Here is an 18,225-nt window from a genome sequence, read left to right as displayed (position 1 = left end):
GGGAGCTTCCAAAGAAAAATCTAAGTCTAGAGCTTTCTTGATCTTCAGAGATGGCTGGTCTCCATGATGAGGCACGAGGTGGCCTCAGTTGCCAAGGATGGGATATTGGAAGGTTTTCACAGCAAGGCTATGTGGGAAAGAGTGTGTGGCTCTTGGCCATGTTAGCCGGGTGTTTCCTAGTTACCATGGCAGGTGTCAGTTTTTCCATTTGATCAGGGAATGTAATATGTCTTCAAAACAATTTTCACCCAACGGGTCAGAGATGTTAAAGTACAACCCCGAAAGAATTCCTTTGCTACTTTCCCTCTGAGGTAGGCTGCCGATGCTGCTATGTTTCTTTTGAAAACATAGATTTTTATACAAAAGTCTTCCATCTATTGTTTCTTTAGCTTTTTTGTATTTAAAAAGAAAATTTTTGAAACTGAATATGTTGAGATGCTTTTCTATTAGGGATCTCAGGAATTCTATGTCAAACACAACAAGGACAAGTAATTTGGCATTTCTACTGCTGAAAAAGAAAAAGTCTACGGAGCTTGCCATATAACCTGAAAGAGTTAGGGTATGTCTCCAATAAAAAAAAATTACATCAGAGCCACTGAGATCCTATGATGTGTATTTCTTTATAAAGATAACTTAAAATTATTCCCCATGTAGACACTAGCATGTCAGGAGACATGTTTTTAAAATGTTTAATTTTATATCCCTATAATATTCAGCATTCTACCTTATACAAAAAGATGATCAATAAATATGTATTGAATTGATTAAATGAATCAGCCTGCTGGCATTAGATCAGGAAAGCCATAGTACTCAAACACATCCAAATTAGGTTATTCACTTCCTTGACTTCAAATCCTTAATGACTTTCTGTTATCTAACTTCAGGTAAAAGACAAACATCATTGAGTCATTTAACTCCTGCTTACATTTCTAGCTAAATCGCTCATCAGTATTTTTTGCAAATAGTTGAAGAATACAATAACAACGGAGACCTAAATCTTAAAACTTAACATATCATAGTATAAAAACAGAGATGTGTAATTGTCACTGGAAAGACAAAGTTATTCCCTGGTTGGTAAAATCTGCTGTAACCTGGTTGAATATGTTAATATATGTAAAGGAAGGGTATGCCATGAGAAGAAGTGGCAGAGTGGCAAACCATGGGATATGCCCTGATAGCAGGAGCATCACCCAATAGGCTTGTTTATCATCTGGCCTCTATGGTAAGCTTATGCCTACAAGTGAAATGGTTGCATCAAATTATTTACTGTTTGACTTATGTAGCTATTGTTTCTCTAGTTTAACCTGAGCTCATCAACCATCCTTATGATTATGATATGATTTTCTACAGAAATACCCATTTTCAGCTATAAACCTACATGTCTCACTGAGTTAGACACCTTCACTTGGATGTCCCATAGAACTTCAAATTCAGCATGTCTGAAAGTGAACTAGTCACCAAACCAATTCTTTTTCTAGTGTTCAGCATCTTAATAAATGGTATCCATCCATTACAACCAGAAACCTGAAGCTCACATTTCATCAGTCCACCTCATTCAATCAAACACCAAATATTATTAATCCTACTATCTAGTTATGTTTATAATCCATTAATTTCTCTCCATCTTCATTGTTACAACCCAAATTTAAGCTACCTCTCTCAGGAAACCTTGTTCCTTCTTTTAACAAAGGGAATATTTTATAAATTATAAATCCATTCATTAAATCATATTCCCTTACAGCCAGATGCCAGTAACTCACACGTATAATCTTAGCTACTTGGGAAGCTGAGATGGGAAATTTGCAGTTTGAGGCCAGCCTGGGTAAAAAAAAAAAAAAAAAAAAAAAAAATTAGTGATTCCCCATCTCAACCAATAGCTGAGCATGGTGGCATGTACCTGTCACTCCAAGCTACATGGGAGGCTAGGACTGGGAAGACTGTGGTTCCAGCAACCCAAGCAAAAAAGCTTGTCATACCCCAGATCAATAGAAATAAAGCTGGGTGTGGTGCGTATCTGTCATCCCAACTATGTTAGGAAGCTTAAAATAAGAGGATCACAGTCCAGGCAAGCCTGGGCATAAAACAGGCTCAGATGCGAATGAAGCCACTTAGGCCCTGTCTAAGCCAAAACAGAATTGACATTAAGATCATAAGCTACACAGTTGGGAGCAAATGGAGGCCGTGACCAAGCTGGCAATGACGTTACTATTCCTGAAGAGGGCAGTGGTGAGGATCCAGAGTGCCACCCAAATACCCTGCACACATACCAGGCCCCCTTCCACCCAGGCCTCTGTCTCCCATGTCAACTAGATGGATGACTCTGACAGAGAAGTTTCCTAAAATGGACCACTTTAAAAGAAAGGACATTAAATGTTAACTGAAAGAGACTAGGAAATCGTGTGTTTCCCAGCTACCCACTGAAATAGGAACTTACAGGAAAAGTCAGGGCAGCCATAGAAAAATAAAGAAGTTTACATTTTCTTTACACATCTGAGTATGGCATGAGTAAAGCTTGATCCTCCCCCCAGTCTGTAACCAGAGTAATTTTTTTTTCAATGAAAATCAAATGATAGCATAAAGGTGCTGGAAACCTTTCCTAACCTTCCCAGGTTTTCTTTTGCCTACTGGTTACTGGTCCAAATCCTTAGTAAGCCCAATACACTCTTCACCTAGGGCCACCTGCCTCATCCAGCTCTTCTGTCACTTCAGCTCACTATTTTCCTGACACAACTATTTCCCTGGGTCTTCTGAACTCCCATTCCCTTAGTCCAGAATGCAACTTCCAAAGCCCTTCCCTTACTCCAAATTCTATTCATTGTTTCGTTCTATTCATTGTCAGAATCTAGCTATATTTCTTCCGTAAGCCATCCTTGCCTGAACAGGATCTTTATTCCTGGGAAATTCTAGGTTACTCACAAACAGACTGCTTTCGTTACTGTAAGAATTCTCAGAGTCTTTACTATGCTGTAGTGAATCTTCAAGAAGCAGAATGGAGTAAAGAAGTTTAGGATACTTAAGATGTGTTAGTTTTAGGTTACAGTAACAAAATATCTGAAATAGTCAACTGGTAAGGAAAGAAGATTTTTCTTGGCTCACGGTTTCAGTCCATGGTCAGTTGGTCTCATGGCTTTGTGGGATGTGGCAAAGCAGAACATCATAGGGGAACGTGAGGCAGAAGGACAGCAATGCATTCACCTCAGGTCATCCAGGAAGCAAAAAGAGAGAGAGGAAGGTGCTGGGATTCCACTATCCCCTGTAAGACAACCTAACTTCCTCCCACTAAACCTCACCTCTTAAAGATCTGCTTCCTCCAATAGCCCCACAGGCTGACATCTAAGCCTTTAAGTCAAAGGCCTTTCTTTGCAGGACAACTTATTCAAACCATAGCACCTGGGTATACTATTCTCCATTTTATAGAATTAGAATGCTCAAGCTATCATTTGGAAAATGCTAACTTGTAAGAGTTACAGAACCAAAAAAAAAAAAGTCTTTTTGAAAACCAAAGACTGAATGAAGTCCATAAAGCTTCCTAGACAAGAGATGAAATATTAATTCTATGGTGGATAGAAACTCAAATTTCTTTGGAGAAGATGACAAAGCAGTGACACAGCAGAGAAGAGTAAAAGAGAGTATAACTGGTTTGTTTACCAGTCCTATCAAGACTTAAGGCACAATAAATTGCTCACCCCACGTCAGATCCTCATGATCTCCCTGCTGGGAAGGTCTCTCCACCCAAGTCTTAGACCTATGGCCACAGCTTGAACTCTAAGCACCCTCCCACATGACGCAGGTTGCAGCAGAACTGGCTCCAATCCAGGGAGACCAGCCAGTGCCACCTATGAAAAGTTAACAGCAGCTTTCTGGTCAGCCAGAAGAAAGAGGCCACAAGAAAAGAAAGTGAGTCAGAGTGGGGCAGAAATGAAGTGAAAGGTGATCTCTCTGGTCCCATTTGGGAAGACTGCATGTGAAGGGCTCAGTTCTGAAATACATGTCCAGTGTCAGGAAACCTATGAAGAACAGCAAAAACACACAAATGCTTCAAAAGAGGAGGATGGTGCCATTATACTCATGGAGGAAACTTCACTGTAAGTCAAACATGTCTGAGCTCCACTCATGGGAATTTAATAACTGAGATGTCAAAGAACCTTATTAGAAGGCAATCTTACCTATGGGATCCTTTGACCTGGACCTCAAGGATCATCTACAGTGCTGTGCCAAGATGTCTGAGCCAGGGGGCTGAAGGAGAACTTCTGGCAACACAGCTTAACAAATGGATTCTTTGGCCCAAGGAAGTTGCTGAAGTAGTAAGATGAGATGGGGTCCAACAAAATTTAGGTTACACGTAGAAAGATCTTCATAAAATATAGCCCTTCCCTGGAAAAAAGAAAACTACATTATTTTTTATTAGATAGGATAGACCACATCACCTTGCAGCTTTATCTTTTGAGGTCTCGGGTCATTTGGGGACAACTCAAGTTTGAACAGCAGAGGAGCCAGACAGACTGCATGTCAACGATCCCTTGCCTGCAGGCTCCTTCCAGGGAAGCCAAAAATTTCCTCCTGCTCAAAAGGTGCTCCACAGAGGCTGACAACTGGGGAATAGTTGAGGAAATGCCAGCATCCCGTAGCCAGTGCTCTCACAATGGCCATATGGTTGGATGGGCAAGGTGTTCAGGGTAGGGGAAGTGGTCCAGGCCATCCTCTGCTCAAACCAAGATGTGGACCATTTTCTTCCCCATTCCCCTTTTGTTCTATTAGTCACTGCCTTTTCCTCAACCCATTTATTAATCAATGGTCACAGCAGATAGACTCCACTGAAATAAATGAATCAGGAATCTGAGGACAGTCACAGCCATACTCAACGTGTCACTTGATCTTGAATGTTTGCACCCACTATTAGGACCCTTCGAAGGCTCCAAATGATAAAATCAGAGATGCTGCTCTGGTCAAGGAACATTGCTTGGACCATTCAGGTTAGCCAGGTGTGGGCGGAAATCAGTGAACAGAACAGACTCCAAGGCAGAAAGAGAAAATTTTTTTAAGCTGACAAAGGGAGAAATGAAATCATGGAAGAAAGGTTTCTTGAAAGACTTTTTTCACTCCTTATTCCACCTTCAAGATCTAAGAACGATGCACTGGCCAAGAAGCTGAAGTCAGCAGTTGCATGTCCTCAGGTGGTTCTGAGACAAGAAAGAAAGGAGTGGATAATGGGGGGTGGAGAGAGTAAGACTGGGTCATTTGACAATTCTTGGCTTGAATCTACCAGGGTTTCCCTTTGGGTATTATCCTAAAGAAAGCTCGAGGCAACCTTAGGCTGATTCTTCACTTGTCACTTCTAAAAGGTGAATCACCTAATGCTTACAGTGGCTGCCTCTGTGCTACAGTTCAGATTCACATGCACCTTCTAATTATAAGAAACAGGCTTCTTGGGCTTCTCCAGGCAAAAGCTGAGAGGACGCCAACCTTATTTTTGCTGTTACTGCAACATCCAAAATAATTTTCCATCTGCTAGAGCCTCAAATTAAAAGGGCAATGATTATGAATCAATGCATGCCCACTGGCTTGGGTCATCCTTCATTTATGTCCCTGAAAGATCATTGTTCCATTTTCTGTATCAAGAGGTGAGGAGACATGAGCTACATAGAATAGGAGATGGCCCAAGAGTCAAGAAATCTAGCTTAAATCTCCCTCATGATCTGTTACAAAATAGTGGCCTTATGCAAAAACACCCATCACGATCCCTATTTCCCACTCGGAAAAGGCACAGATGTTATGAAAAAATAACAGTGGCAACGGGGAGGGGAAGAACTCTGAATAAAGTGCCTGCTCAGAATCATTGCAAGGAAGGCAAAGGAAGATAAAACTAAGAATGTAAAACGGAAATACAGCTTGGTTTTTGAGACAGAAGTTTAAAACTATGAAGGAAATATTGATGCAGCTTTACAAGCGCCACAGAATGACCTGGGACAATTCCACACAGATCAGCTTTAAGATTTGGCTCAGAAAATGATTTTTCACATATCCAGAGGCACATTGGACAACCCTGAAGCAATGTTGGGGCAAGTTTCATAGTGACTGAACACATCAACATCAAAGCAATCTCCATCTGTAAGTTGTTCCAAATGAGTTCTTCTTTATAACTTGAGCAATAATCATATATTACATTCATGCTAGAATATGACTCTCACACATGTCTAGATCTTTCTAAAATGATATTAAAAAGAGACCCGTGAATTCAGCACTAGATAGTTAATGCCACCTATAACAAAATATCCAAAAGCTATTTTGGATATCCCCTTACTTAGACATTCCTAGATGTACCAAGGGGCATTATGCACTTTTATTTTTTCTCAATAAGCACTTTTAAAAGAGGATGATTTCTACACTCTTACTGGAGAGAAGGATAATGAAGCTTATAAAATGATTGGTAGTGATAATTAATAATAAAGGGTATTCTTTAAGTGGTTTTCTCAGAAATAATCTGAGGTAGTTGACTAAGGACTCTTGTGTCCTCCAGCCACAGTCCATGGACTAGACCCTTAATCACTGAAGACTTTTGCATACTCTGGTAGCTATGATTAAAATAAATAGACCATGTAGAGATGAACATGTAGACCAAGAAGTACTTTTCATTCATCTTCCTTCCTTCAACTCTTCCTTAATCAGATCAAAATTGCATTTCTTATTGTGGTTTCCAAAAACAAACTCAAACTACTGTAGAAAATTATGTGATTCTTGTTCTAGTCAGTAGATACCTCTATAGATTATTCAAGAAAAAATATTAATTCAATATGGCTATGTTACCAAATCTTTTTTACTTAAAATAATTTGAATAGCATGACAAATGAGGTTTTCGACTTTTTTCTACAATATGATTGCGTTTCAAAAAATAAAATCAAAGTAGTATAGAAGTCTCTGTTTTCTGCTTTTTGGGTTTTTTTTTTAAAGAGCCATCAAAGAGCTAGCTGTAGTCATGGTTGTTGTCACCAGACATGGGGCAACACAGTTGGCAGGGGTTGGCACATTTTTCCAGGAGTCAGAGCATTTGGAAACTCCATGGTGGGTCCCAATGGCACAAAGGCTCGTGCGTAAGGCCCTGCTTTACAAGAAAGGCTCTGCCGATTCCTCAGCAGCTGTGAAGTTGTCAGCCGTGGCATTCTTTACAAAGCTGGGTGGCTGCTCACTGCTGACATGTTCGGTTTTGAGCTCTGAGAAAAAAAAAAAAAAAACCTTCTCTGGAATGTTGAGCTAGGCAAAGATAACAGATGCCCAAATTGAAAAAGCCTATCGCACATCAGGTGCTTTGGAACGTTCTGGAAACTGTCATAAAAACATGACTGTTTTTCTACTAAGTTTGCACTTAGGCATTTCAGGTCCTTTTTGTCAAAATCTCTCAACTTCCCCCTCCTGGACCTTGACAGCCAGACTAGAGACGATCCAATAGGCTATCGATCATATTCTCTTCTAAAGGTCATATTGGGGGGAGCATAAATGCCAGACAAACCACACGTTTCTCTAAGGAAATTGCACATTGCATTTACCCTCCAAGCTAAACTCATGCAGGCTTTTACCAAGACACAGGAATGCCTGAGTGAAGTTTGGTACAATACTTGTGATTATTTTCTGAGGTTTCCTCAATTGAGGGAATCTACCCAAAAGAAAGAACAAAATGTATGTGACAATCTTCCTTGATGCTAGTCTAAGCAAAAAAAAAAAAAAAAACATATATCTCTGATAACACACTTGAGTATCTTCTAATGGAAGAAAAGCAGTCTTTCCCTGAGAGGGCTGCAATCCCAGTGCCTAGAACTAGTTCTTGCCACAACAGTGTCTATTTAGGTAGTAATGACCTGAACAAAGCTAAATGTATGGCTTCTGTGGTTATTATAAGGGTGCCTAGCAATAAAATACCATGCCTTAGCAAATAAAGAGACATAGGAGGTGAATAAAGGTCAGAGAAAAAAACAGATGAGAAATCAATGTCAAAAGAGGTCACTTTATGAGCTTCAAAGGGAGCTACAATCATTGATTATAATATCACTGAAACAACACAGGCCCTGCGAGATCTGAAATTACATTTCCAGTCTGAATTTATAGAACTCACTGCAGACTGTGGTTGTGATTGTAGCACATTAATGGGAGCCTACCATGTACACATGATTGAGATACACACAGACAGAGGTGAATCCAGTTTTTCCTGTGTGTAGGTGACACTAGGTGTGTGAGCAAAAAGGCTTTGGAATGGGTTTCCTCTTCAGTTTCAGAGATACTGGTAGTAGTGGGGGACTAGAATTACCTCTCAAAACTACAAATCTCTTGCTTACAAACCACCCATATCCTCTGTTTTGTTCCATGTATAATAAGGCTTAGAATCCTTAATCAATATGCAAGGTGTTCTTATGAAGTCACCCAACTTCCTATTCAGAACTCATCTAAGTTTTCCAAATATAGTATACTGTTTCCCAGAAGCCTAATGTTTTCTTTTCTCTCCCTTTATTTTGCATTTTATTATTATTTATTTTTTACAAACCCTTGTGTCAAGGGATGATTTTCAATGGATCACAATAACAGAAATGTTCTATGTACGAAACTTGGATCACTGAGTTTTTATGCAATTCATTAATGGGTGAAATGCCCTCTCTGCCCTAGTAAAGTTTTCCATATTCTTCTTCTGGCACATTTCCTCACCATGGCAGACCCTGGGCTCACCAAGCCCTCTCTCCTTTTCTCCTTGGGCACACAGTTACAATACTCTTTCCATTTCCCTTGCTGTTACGTAGGTCTGTATCATTGAGCTCTGGCCAGAAAGTGCATGGAAATGAGCTATGATATCACTGGTCTTTAAAATACTCTCTTTAGAGCCTCCATGTTCTCTCTTTTCATGAGCTTCCAACTCTGATGCCCTTGAGGATGGTCCTAAGTCCCTGAATAACTATACAGAGCAGAGCACATAACTCACCAAACTGGCCTATCTACATTAGACAGGCATAAGCTAGAAATACTACAGGACCAAAATGTTTAGCTGTTCTACTTTGATCAAACTCAACCAGATATAATTAATTACATTTATCTTTTATTGGTATGGTTATTTTATATATCACCATATTTTTTGAAGAAGTCTAGATATAAGTAGAAAATCATGCTTATTAAAGGAAAGAACCTGAATTGATACTAAAATGAAGACAAAACAATGTCAGAATTCTTTCCTTCTCTGGACTCACTAGTTGTCTAAAATATGGTACCACTGAGATTGTGTCCATGGGTCCAAAAGAAAGTCTTCCTCAGGCCTAGGCTGCATTCCTTTTCCTGGGCTACTATTGCTCAGATGTGTGTCACTCATCAAAAATGACATTGTTTAAGAGTCTCTGGTGGCTTAGATTTCTGTAAAGGTATTGGGATAATTTGTAAAAATTAGTTTCCAATAGAAAATGGCACCACAGCTCTTCAGAATTTTGACTAATATATAAATAGATTAAAAAGTCCAAATCCACAGACAACATTTATAACAAAATGAAAATATGTTTCCTCTGGAACTTCCAAATGTAAATTAATGGAACAAGTCACCAACACTCAGATATCCTGCAAGAAGTCAGCATCTGGTGGGAAAGGTGGGCATCTATGGACCTCAGAACAAAGAACCTTAAAGTAGCCAATATGAATCAAATGTGGAGTTCAGTGGGCCAACTGGAAAATGATCACTATAACTTGAATGTACTTTTATCCTACTTAACACCAAAGTACAGGACCACCTGGTGAGGGGGACTGACAGGGATGGAGTAGTTTCATCCTCATAAATTATAAAGCCACCAGGGCTCTCTTTGGTGTGAGCCCTCACTAGAAAACTGCTCAGAGTGTCATCAAACTTGATCCAAATGTAATAGGAGAGTTGAAGAAAGAGTAGGTCTAGATCAAAGTTGGGAAGGAATCCCAGAAAGTAATCTGCTAACTTTTTGCACATTACCTAGAGAGAAAGAAAACAAGTATACAGGAAAGAGAGAGACAGGTCTGTGAAGCTATTAAGATTTCCTTAACTATTCCTCATTCCAAAATGTCAGTAAAATTAATTCCACATAAAAATGAACAATGGAAAAATAACAAGGTCAAGGTAAGGTCCCATATAAAGTTATTCTAATTATAAACTAGAAGGAGCAGAATAACATCCCTAAAGACAATAAAAAAACAAGAAAAAGACACTCCCACAAAACAAATAATAACTGTAACAGACCATTTCAAAAGAAACTTAAAGACATTGTGAAATTATGTAAAATCTAAAAGGATATAATCATCAGATTTGAAAAACTCATAAATACAGCTTAGAAAAGAATTAGAAAAATAAGCAATGAATCATTTCAGAAATGTCAACTAAACTAGAAACAAAAAGAACTGGTAATCTCTCAATAAACAGAAGAGACAAGAAGGAGATGCTTAAAAATAAAAGAGAAATGAAGAAAAAAGGAGGATTTAAAAGAAAGAGAAATAGCAGAGATAGGCAAAGAAAATCAAACACATGAGTAACAAGTGTTTCTGAAGAAGAAACAATCGGGAACAGAACAAATACTGATAACTATAATTCAAGAAAATTTCCTGATGTACACAAAAAATTGAAATGACATATTGAAAAATTACACCATGCACCTGAGATTATTGACCCAAAAAGACCAATAGCAAGACACAGTCTAGTAAAATTCTTGGCTTTCTAGGCTGAATGAATGCATACCTTCTAGCATAAAGAAAATTAAACTAGGCAAAAAATTTTCTAAAGAAAATGCTTAAGCTAGAAGAAGATGAAGCAGCCTATTCAATATACTAGAGGAAAAAATGATTTTATATCCAGCAAAACTGACTTGCAAATAGGAAGGGTTCAAACAGTTATAAATATAGTCAAGAACACGTTGGTCCTGAGTCCTTTCTAAGGAACATACTTCCGATGATGAAAATAATCACACAGGCCACACTGTAATAACTGCAGGTACTCACCTCCAGTTAAATATATACTTACCTGTAAATTTAAGACCAAAAGGGACTATGAGGTAGACAGAAAGATATCTAACGCTCAACTGCTCTGACCATGTAGATATAGCACAGCTATTTTAAAATGAGGATGGTGGGGTAAACATATTTTTTAAAAAACCTTCAATGTTTTCAATAACCACATGGGAACCAGTATTAGCATCACTCTCCTGAGATGATTATGCTGGTAATGTGATAAAACAAAAGAGAAATATTAGAACCGTTTAATTCTATTATCCCTGTGTCCTTGAGAATCAAGATTCCCGAGGATGGAAAAAGACCCCAAAATAATACAGAACAAGTTAAAACTGTGGCTGCAAATTTCAATTGGGTGATTAACATACACTCATAAGTTCATGAAATATATGATAAAATCTCCCAATCTTATCTACAAAGGGCTAAGAAACAATGACCAATCCTTTACCAGTGAGCATCTCTAGCTCTCAGACTGCGATCTTTAAAAAACATTCTTACCTAGGAAATCAGGACCTCTTGGAGAAATGAATGATTTCGGGTTTAAAGCAGGAAATGTACCAGATCAGCCTGGAACGTCTTATATTACCAGACAGTGGGAAAGCTATCAAAGGCTTTTAAGGTGATGACAAAGGAACTCAAGAACCAACTTGCAGAGGTTCCTACTGGATAAAGTGGGACAATTTGAGCTTCAATAATGATTGTAGCTTTGCCAACCACCAACTACAGTTTTGCCAAAATGATCAAACAAACCTGAGCGTGATCCAGTCTCCGGATCAGGTTGCCAATTTGCAGGAAATCAAAGGTCAGAGGAACACTTTGAACCGCATTTTGAGTGAGTAGTCTCTACAACTCAGGCTCAGAGAAACTCTATAGGTCAAATAGCCCTGGTTCCTCAATAGATAAACTATAAGGAAATGAACAGGACTAAAGAGGCACTTACAAATTAAAAGACAGCTTTATAATGCACCACTTTTTAATGAGAAAAATTAGACTATGATACTTGGGGATATGCAATGGATGATAAATATATTTTTAAGAGCAGGGTGTGGTGGCACACAGCTGTAATTCAGCACTCAGGAGGTTGAGACAGGAGGATTGCAAGTTTGAGACCAGCTATACTGTAAGATGCTGGCTCAGTATATATGTGTTATCTATACATGTATAGTTTTTCAATATAAGAAAGTAATTCATACAACACAATAGTGGCTACATAAAAAGGGTAGAAAGAAATGTAGTTAGTGAGGCACTTGAAGGTTTGGGAGGGTCAAAATTCTATTTCTTATCTGGCTGATCTAGAATACTTACACATATATGCATATATATTCATATAACACACCAGGACATGCATTTGATTTGATTTGATTTGATTTACAATAAAATTGTTTTAAAATGTTTTTCACAGCCACCCAATGTTCAACTGAAAAGCAAGACAAAGAATATATCAGAAGAGAAAAGGAAGGTTCGTACACCATAGTGACTGAAGCCATGTTGGGACGGCAGGCAAACGTGTTTGCAGACATATTTAATTTGGGAGATTCTGTAGATTCACTTAAAGGGTTTATAAATCCAGTGACTTCCGCCCCCTTTCCTCTGAACTTCTTAATTTACTCCCTTGATTCTCACATTTGTATAATTTAGATGACAGAGCTAAAGAAGGATGACGTGAAATAAACCCAGGACACGTAGGTGAAGAGGGGTGGACAAGCGTTGCGTTCATCGATAAGGTCATCCTATTCTATTAGGATAGAATAGAAAACTTGCTTGCTGCGCCATTTTTATTAAGTTTATCCAGATATTTTTGCCTTGTCGAGCATCTAAATTATTCCATTTCTTAGGGAATATGCTAGAACCCAAGAGAAAAGAGTAAACTTTGAGTTATAAAATCAAAACGACATTGAACGCTAGAGAGACAGATAGACACAAGGGAGTAAGTGCCTCTGAGTATGCCTGGTGTCTAAGCAATCAAAACAAATTTACAGAAGTCTTCTTGAGACTGTACAGAAGAAATCCCACAGAAATTATTACTGTAGGCTCATTCTCATTTTTCTACTTTGAAATATATCAAACTTTCATGGATGGTCCTTTTTATTCAGGATGCTAAATATTTTTAGTGACCATAAAGGGATCTTATGCATTGGTTCTTTCTTTCTCCCAAAGGTCTTAAGTTCTTCCATTCTAAATTGTCATCCAGTGGGATTTTCCAGAGTTAATAATGTGTAAAATGCTCCTTGTTCAAGACAAAGACAAAAATGAAGCTTTTAAAATTGCCAGTGTCACAGTTAGGATAAAACAGCCTGCCAATCACTACAGCATAATTCAACCTCGTATTACAAAAGCACTACTTCCCAGTCCTTTTAGGAAGAAGGGGGGTTACTAATTCACAATAACCAAATCTAACCCCCCAAGAGGAGATAATATAAAACCAAGTAGCTAAATGCATGCAAGTAAGTACCAAGTGAATGGGCACAAGTCATACAAACCTCACCAGAGCTATCTCTCCCAGGACTGCTTCTGCTTCTAAATCAGAGGAATAAAGGGCTCAGCCCACCTTTAAATATGGAATAAAAAGACAGTTGCACTGGACTATAGAAGAGGCAAGCCCAAATTCACAGAGGTTTTATTAAAAACAGGAAAAGGTCAGTCCTTTTCCCCCAAAGGAATGTCCAGGGCTTGTAGGAATTATTACTCCAAGATAGTTTCTTTATTAAATTCACTGTGCAGAAATAGAAAGACAAAGCCAGGAGAGAACTAGACACTGAAAGTCTCACTGTCATCTAGCCTACACATCCCCACTATCTAAATTTAATGCAAGATAGAAGGAAACAGACCCTCTTTGCTGTGTCTAGAACCCAGATATATTTTAAAACTCAGAGTTTTTAATGAACTAAGAAGTTACGTGATTAAAGAATTCTTGCTTTTGCCACAAAATACAACAAATGGGCCACACCTGAGAAAGCTATGCCAGAGAAAAACATCTGCAGCAACCTGCGTCATGTTAAGCAAGAACACGAAGCAGCCACCTACCCTTCAACCTACGTTTGTTTCTAGCTAAAATCAAGTGTGAGTTAACGAATTAGTTGGAGTGAATTTGAAGATTGAGGGCGGCCCAGCACGGCCTTGTTTAGCAAACAGTTTTCGACATGGGCAGTCACGGAGAAATCTCCAACCGAAGTTAAGTGCCAACTTAAAATGGATTCCTGAGACACCCCTGGCGTGTGAATTAATTCTATTTGTATTAATATTTGGAATGTCACGCAGGATGCCGCAGCTGGTTTGGCGTGACGCTCTGGCACTCTCCCCACAGCATTTTTATCATAAAAATGACCAGGTTTTGAGAGACTTTACAAGAGTGGGAAGGATGAAAAGCTGAAAATTTCTCCCCTGGTCTCTGCCTATTAAACACCTTAGCATCTCAACAGCAGGTCAAATTTTGGTGTCAAAGAATAGGACAGTGTATGCAATTTCAGTGCAGTGAGGGGCTTGGGTAATCCTATCTCTTCACATTTCAGATCAGCCCACTCAGAAAAATCAACAGAATCAGATGCTCCAAAATAATGCCCACTGGGCAGGTACAAAGACACAAAAAATACTCCTTGCGAGAAGGTAGAAAAATTAAGGCAACCTAAAAGGGAAAAATCTCTCCTGGAGATCAGAGAGGAAAAGTAAGTGTCAGAGATGGAAACCCTCCTCTCTGGAAAGCCTCTGCAACCAGTGCTACTGTTTTTTGTGGAAACAGGGGCAAGGCTGGTTTGGATCAGCAAAAACTGGATAGAGATAGATATCTCCCTTTAGTCTATAGTTTCAATCGTTTCTTATCATCAAACATTTTTATGGCTTAGAAATGAAAACATCACCTGGTTTGGATTGTATTTCTTTCCCTCACAGCCTGCTGGTGGAGATGTCAATAAAACTAATATGGCTACAGCTAGAAGGAAGAACCACTGAGACTAAGGATAAGGTTCAAGCTACTTCCTCAGCCCTTAAATAATCAAAAAGATGCTCTGATGGGTACCTGTGAAACCAGCTATTTTCTACCTTTGTTGCAGGTTCAGGTCTGGGAGAAAATCCCATCCGGGGCTTTGGGGTTTCTGGCTATTGTTACCTCTCCTCTCCTCTTCCCTCTTTAATGGGTTCTAGAAAAAGCATAGGAGATTGCAGTTTCAGCAGACAGGGAAAAGAGAGTTGATATGCTTTACACAGTTATTTTTATATTTAATCCAAGAGCAAGAGAGGACTAAGCAACCCAGCTGACTCTAAAAAGCATTTTAAGAAGTTGGCAATGGAACAAGCCACCTCCTGCTATCTCCTACTGCGAAGTAACTGTATCCGGGGTATAGATAGTTCCTCAAAGATATCAATAGCACAGATAATTAAGTTAGTGCAGTAAACCAGCTACATGCTTTGAAGTATGGATACAGCCGGTGCACTAACCTTTCCCTCACCTGATAGGCTAAGCCTACAAACTCCTCGCACATGTTAACAATCCTGTGACCTTTGGTCCATCCTCATTATCACATCATTTAGGTTGCCCAACCATGTGGGACCCACCATAAAAATGACTGCTTATAAACTAGGATAGCCAGTTAAGAGGTTCATAGACTCCAGTAGAGTAAGAAGAACCCTCCAGAAGAGGAGCTAGAATGCTCTAGACTCTATTCTACTGCTGCCAGAGGATAGCATTACAGGGTGTGGGAGAGGTGACCAGTTATCCTAGGGTCCCATCCATCTCTGAGTTATTGGAGGTGTTTCTAAAAACACAAGTTACTGTAGCTCACCCTCCAGAGTCTTATTCAAAGTACAGAGGCATAGATTTTTGCCTCTGCTTTTTCTGCATTTTAATGAGTGCAGAGGTTGACTCCAAGTCTGTAGTCCTGAGACCACATTTTGTCAAAAAAGAAAGGCAACACAAGTGTCTCAGGACTCCAACAATATGCACATAGGAACCCAAAAACAACCACTAAACCCTTTTTTGTGCTTTGAATATTTTACATCATTTAATCCTCACAACATATCTATATTAATGACAGGTAATTTGCATCATCTACAGCTGTGGAAAGTAAGGCTGACAAGGTCAAATAATTTGATCCAATGTCACAAGCTAATAGATGACATGACCAGGTGCAGAACCCAGATTTCTCCCTTCCAAACAGAGCCATAGACCCACAGAGAGAGAAGCCTCAGAGTTGGCTGCAGTCCCTTCTGAGGTGGGCAAATTCACTTGCACTCTTGTCCATAGGAGACAAGAGTGAGTGAAGCCAGGAGATTGAGAAAGGGTTGAGTTATATATGTACAAAATATTAGAAGTCCTCCCAAATGCATAGGCATTTCTCATAAGTTGTAATTGAACTTGATGAACAAAATAGACTATAGAAACTTCATGTAGGGATTAGCCTTTAGGCATAGAGAAGCTGCTATGAATAAATAGATGACAGCTACCTTTTTGATCAGAAGGAGATGGAGAACACATGAACTGGGCCTCTTCTATCCTGCTCTATACCAGACTCTGTACAGATGCTGCAAACCTGAATACATCCATACTGCACTTTAGTTTGTTTTGTTTTTTTTTTTTGTGAAGAGAGAAAAGAGACAAAAAAGGAGAAGAGAGCAAGGAATTAACTGCCTGCATACACACACACACACACACACACACACACACACACACACACACACACCACACATCACACATCCCATATACCCAGCAAAGAAAAAGAAAATAAGGGGGGCTAGAATGCCCCTTTCCTCCAACTCAAGTACTGGGTTTGGGGACTGTACAGCTCATCAACAGGAAGTGCTTTTATATTTAAAAAAAAGGGGTGGGGCAGAGGTGTTGAACTGCTACTAGAAAGACAAACAGCCTAGGATATCTATTAGTGCCCCCTAAATTCTGCTGCTCAGAAGGCGTATATAGTTCTAGTGATTTGTGATGTTTTCTTTCCAGTTTTTGATGGCAACTCAGGTTTAATACAAAAGACCAGTTTGGCAAAGGTAAAATGTCTAGCTATGAAAAACCTAAGTCCCTAGATCCCACATCCTTGGTAGGTATGAAAGCAGCAAATCTTAACTAACTTGCCAATTCCCACAGAAATCCCCACTGGGAGTATGACTTCCAGTGTGGCCTTTCTGGGGGGGAAATCCACTGTCAAATGTGTTTTGGAGAATCTCCCGTGAGGCTGGCTTACAGGAATTTTCTATATTTTTCTTTCAAACATGAATGGCCAAACCGGCCCTGATGATAACATTTTAAGGGGAGACCCTTATCTCCCCTCTGCAAACTTGGAGTGATACTCAGAGGACAGCCAAAAAGAAGGTGACAGCGGAGGTAGGAACAGTCACTCTGTATTTACAAGTCTGGGCTGCAACGGATACTTACCCTCTGTCATTTACACACAACCCAAAGACCAGTTCAGTCAAGAATGGCCATTGAAGAGGAAAAGATGGATGGGCACAAGACCAGGTGCAGAACTGGCAAGCAGAGAGTTACACAATCTTTGTTTTTCCCCCCCTCCTTCTAGAAGCAAGTATAAACCTACTTTATGAGGGCAATCCTTGTTTCCCAGGGAAGCACTTCTGCAATAATAGCACCATAGAATAAAAGCTTGAGCAACCAAGGTCATTTAGAAAATAAAGCCTCCCTATTCCCAGGTATTCTATGGTCAGTGCCCTGTTCCTCACACTTCCAACCAGAAGCTCATTATATTCCTTTAGGCTGCAGGATTGCCTGGTACAATCATCTACCTCCCCACTGAAGTTGCTTTGAGGCTTAACTGAATTGCTATGTGGACAGATACTTTAAATAGTGTCTGGTACATGCAGTAAGCTCTCTATAAGTCATAGATGTGGAAATTGTTATGGTAATTGTTACAGGTGGCTCAATTAGACACTACACTATATTTTCAGTATTTGTTAAGCAAATATGTGGCCTGTTTGAAGTTTTTAACATCAATGCTATGTCTTTGGGAAAAATCCTAACCATGAAATCAGCCATTTAAAAAATCCAAAAAATATTTAAGCCACTTACTTTCTCCTTTTTACCTTTTAAATATTGCAAGTGTGTAGTGCAGGGCTTCTTAACATTGACACTGCCAATATTTTAGGCTGGACAATTCCTTGCTGTGTAGGGGGCTGCCCTTTGCACTGTAGGAAGTATACCAGCATCCCTGTTCCTTACATATTAGATGCCAACAGCACCTTCTTTCCAATGGTGATAATCCAAAATGTGTACAGATATTGCCAAATGTC

At 39.3% G+C, this 18,225-nt stretch overlaps 1 protein-coding gene across 19 annotated transcripts in view; it reads right to left on the bottom strand.

Moving 5' to 3' along the window:
• Esrrg (estrogen related receptor gamma) overlaps positions 1 to 18,225 on the bottom strand; it is a 556,652-nt gene that overhangs the window by 517,547 nt on the left and 20,880 nt on the right. For 8 of the 19 annotated variants that reach the window (XM_074048304.1, XM_074048303.1, XM_074048314.1 and 5 more), the window contains exon 2: positions 4,167 to 4,374. The exons of 10 other annotated variants lie outside the window; for them this stretch is intronic. The gene's annotated coding sequence lies outside the window, so the exon portion shown is untranslated. One more of the 19 variants, XM_074048320.1, reaches the window with a different exon arrangement.

Source organism: Castor canadensis, chromosome 11, assembly GCF_047511655.1.
Source record: "Castor canadensis chromosome 11, mCasCan1.hap1v2, whole genome shotgun sequence".
Lineage (NCBI taxonomy): Eukaryota > Metazoa > Chordata > Mammalia > Rodentia > Castoridae > Castor > Castor canadensis.
Note: the sequence above shows the minus strand (reverse complement) of the source record. Positions and strands in the feature narration are given on the sequence as shown.